The sequence below is a fragment of the Tachypleus tridentatus genome, chromosome 13 (assembly GCF_004210375.1).
Source record: "Tachypleus tridentatus isolate NWPU-2018 chromosome 13, ASM421037v1, whole genome shotgun sequence".
NCBI lineage: Eukaryota > Metazoa > Arthropoda > Merostomata > Xiphosura > Limulidae > Tachypleus > Tachypleus tridentatus.
In genome coordinates, this window is record NC_134837.1 from 195,978,563 (window position 1) to 195,982,804 (window position 4,242).

Genomic DNA, 4,242 nt, shown 5'->3' on the forward strand with positions numbered 1-4,242 from the left:
CCTAATTTTGCAGTGTAAGACTAGAGGGAAGGCAGCTAGTCATCACCACTCACTGCTAACTCTTGGGCTACTCTTTTACCAAAGAATAGTGGGACTGACCGTCACATAATAACGCCCCCACAGCTGAAAGGGCGAGCATGTTTGGTGTGACGGGGATTTGAACCCCCGACCTTCATATTACGAGTCGAGTACCTTAACACCTGCTCATGCAGGGGCTTTCCGTATTGAAAGGGTATATTTTGTAAGGAATTTAGAGAGGATTGTAGGTGTTACACTGTACCATAAATAAATAAAGTTTAGTTTAGTTTGTAACAATGGATATTCTGTAATTTCGAGTTAACGTTTTTACCTTTGTTAAAGAGCATTCTTATACTATAAACTTTTAACTGTATCTATGTTAAAATTTTGTACCCCTTAGTGGCACAGCGATATGTATGTGGACTTACACCACTAGAAACCGGGTTTCGATAATCGTGGTGGGCAGAGCACAGATGGCCAATTGTGTAGCTTTGTACTTAATTACAAACAATAACACCTATTAAACAAAATAAAGCCTATGAAACAAAATTTGACATCAGCAGAATGAAGAGGCCTAGAACTTATTAGGAACAACGAAAATATTGTCATCTAAGAAGCTGATAAAAGGAACTCTATCGCGATTTTACCAATCAAACAGTCTGATTCTTTAATGGTAAATATATCGAAATATATATACATGTTAAACATATTGAGTTTGCAACCTTTTTTTATAAATCTGAAGTTAACCTTGGAAGATTGAAACGTTGTTCTTTGCTTTATTGGTAAAAGTGTTAATACCCATACCAGCTATCCTGAGATACAGTTTCAGGAGAATATCCAAACTGAACATTTTTGTAGACGAGATATTAGGAATAAAACATACATATCCTGATAACTTACTATTGGTTTATGTTCTACTTAAGTTGTTGTGAAGATACAGTTGTTGTGAATATCCTCCATGTGCACAAACTACTATTTTTCTCACTCATTTCACGAAGAACAAGGTATTTTCCAAATGTTTGTTGAGCTTTGAAATAATACAGACACGATCAGCGATAAACAATATCATAAACACTAGAGTAAATACATTTGTAAGTTGAAAACGACGTCACTTCGCTTAGTGAAGGAAATCTAATGTAATTCAGTAATTTTATGAACCTACTTATCCCATTGATTGACAACAGACTTTGTGTGTAATGCTTATCATCATTTCACTTTTATTTATATTGAATTAGTGAAATGTGTAAGATTGAAATCAGACCCGGCATGGCCAGGTGGTTAAGGCACTTGACTCGTAATCTGAGGGTCGCGGGTTGAAATCACTATAACTCCAAACATGCTCGTCCTTTCAGCTGTGACGACATCATAAAGTGACGGTCAATCCTATTAGCCGTTGGTAAAAGAGTAGCCCAAGAGTTGGTAGTGGATAGTAATGACTAGCTGCCTTCCCTCTAGTCTTATACTGCAAAATTAGGGACGGCTAGCGCAGATAGGTGTATACGAGGTCTGTTCAAAAAATACGCGGACTGTTTGAATTGCGCGGCTCCAGTTGGTTCCAGGGGAATCCGCTTGGTGTTGCTAGATTTGCACAAATCAGCTGATTACGACGCCATTTCCCGATTGCATATATCTTCATTTGTGTATTAGCTACGCGGTTTTAAGTGAAGTGCGATTTTTTCGTTTGGCGGATTTCAGAATGAATGACCTGAAGGAGCAACAACTTGCTGTGAAATTTTGTGTTAAACTTGGAAAATCTGCGACTGAAACTTTTGCTATGCTTAACACGGCTTACGGTGATGTTGCTATGAATCGTACGGCATGTTTCAAGTGGCATGAACGTTTTAAGGATGGTCGACAGTCCATTGAAGATGATGAGCGTCCTGGACGTCCTTCCACGTCAACTGACGACCCACACATCGACAAAATCAACACCCTGGTGCGGGCAAATCGACGTCTGACTGTCAGGGAGCTTGCTAAAGAGTGTGGGATATCAGTTGGATCTTGTTACGAGATTTTGACCGAAAAATTGAAGATGCACCGCGTTGCTGCGAAATTCAGCCCTCAGAACTCGTGAGTTTTTGGCCAAACACTCGATCACTGTTTTTCCCCACCCCCCTACTCACCTGACCTTGCTCTTCGCGATTTTTTCTTGTTCCCCAAACTCAAAAGACCCTTGAAAGGAAGAAGATTTGAGACGATTCCCGAGATTAAGGCAAATGCGACGAAGGAGCTGGAGGACATTACAAAAGAAGCGTACCAGGACTGTTTCAACAAGTGAAAACACCGTTGGGATAAGTGTGTGCGTTGGGGAGGAGAGTACTTTGAAGGGGTCCCAGACCTGTAACTTCTAAATAAAGTACATTTTGTTTTATGACGTCAGTCTGCGTATTTTTTAAACAGCCCTCGTGTATCCACGAAATTCAAACCAAGTGAGAATGAAATAAATAAATTATATTACATTGGAGAACCTTCTTTTCTTACCTTGCTGTTAATTCACAAAACAATCTTGAAATGTTTACAAACTTAGTAAGCGTAATGGCAAAATCTAAAACTATATATCTATCCTGCCTTCTTCACCCTCTTCCATCTTGTTCTGTAGTCATTGCTAAGCCATTAACTGATTTATAATGTTGCGAATATTAATTACAGATTATCTGTTAAAAAATAATGCGAGGTACAGTCCACGTAATGATGGCGATTTAATTCATTTATTCAATAACCTTTTATACAGGCTACTTTCGCTAATCAACTGATATCGAAAACGTTGACTAATACAATAAGTGGCTTACTAACCAAATCACAAACAAACAGACTCTCACGTATCGGTACTAAACTGTTTTGTTTGTCATTAAGCGCAAAACTACACAATAGGTTACTTGTGTTGCGCTAACTACGGGTATCAAAATCAGAATTTTAGCGTTATTGGCCTCAAGAGTTACTGTTGAACTCTCTTAAGGTAACGAAATGTCTTATCATCTAATTAGTAACGCGCATGAAAGGACTAACAATGTATCAATAAAAGTGTTAATACGCGTACCAGCCATTCTGAGATACATTTTTATTTCAAGTGGGTTTCTCGTCATCAAGAAAGGATAACGAGATTCCCACTGTCCCTATCTACTATCTAGAGAAACCACAGCTAATGGAACGGGCTTGGAAAAACAAATTACCGAATACTTCATTGATTAACTAACTCAATCACTCATTCACTTCATATCGTAATTTTTATTTCTACAAAGTACAGAAAATTTCTAGACATAAGACCTTGATTTTTATCAAATTTCCAGTTCTTAGGCCATCCCAATATAACAATAAGCTCCCTCTAACAAAAAAAAAAAAACCAACAAAACTACAGGTTACGAAAATATTGACTTCACATGATAAAAGTGTTTTCAAGATAATAAAATATCCTGTTGTGATGGATGAATGTTATACGTACCTCTGTAAAATAATATTTTAAATCTATTTTTGAAATCAATGCTTTATTTATACGGAATTCTATTCAATTATTTACATATGTGGTTCTTAATCTATAAATTAAAACTATTCTATGAAGAGTAAACACAAGACAATTGATCTTAATATAAAAAATAAAAGGTGGTACGAAAATTTCAAAATTTTAGTTTTATTTTTACATTGTAACTTTTATACTAACTTGAAGAACGTAATTATTTTCAAGTGCTCATAAATATTTATTTTAATAAAAATACAATCCCAAAATTAAAACGTTTTTATGGTGTAAAACTCTTTAAATTTGGACATATTTGTTTTGGTTTCTTAAGTTGGTACAGTTCTGTTCATTAATGTTAAAAACAAATGTATAATTACTTTTTAAGCAAAAATTTTCATATGTTAACTTATATGATTGTTTGCCAGAAGGAAATAATAATGATAACGAGTTAATAATCGAGAGAATTTATATATAAGCAGAAAACGTGAACGATAAAAATGACAGAGTGAATGAATTAGTAATTAGTGAAGTATTCAATGAGTTTATGAGTTCTGTGTTTGTTAGCGACTTGAACAGTGAAAAATATTGTATCTCTTTATTTATGTATTTATGGCTTAATTAGTCAAAGAGTTAGCCCGCAAAACCTGAATACATTTCTTGAAATCCTTCAAATAAGTCTTTATAAAAAGGGTAGAAACGCCACAAATGAATTGGTACCACGCCGGCCTCTCTAATGCATTACCTTCGTTAATACATCTGATTTACGAAATACT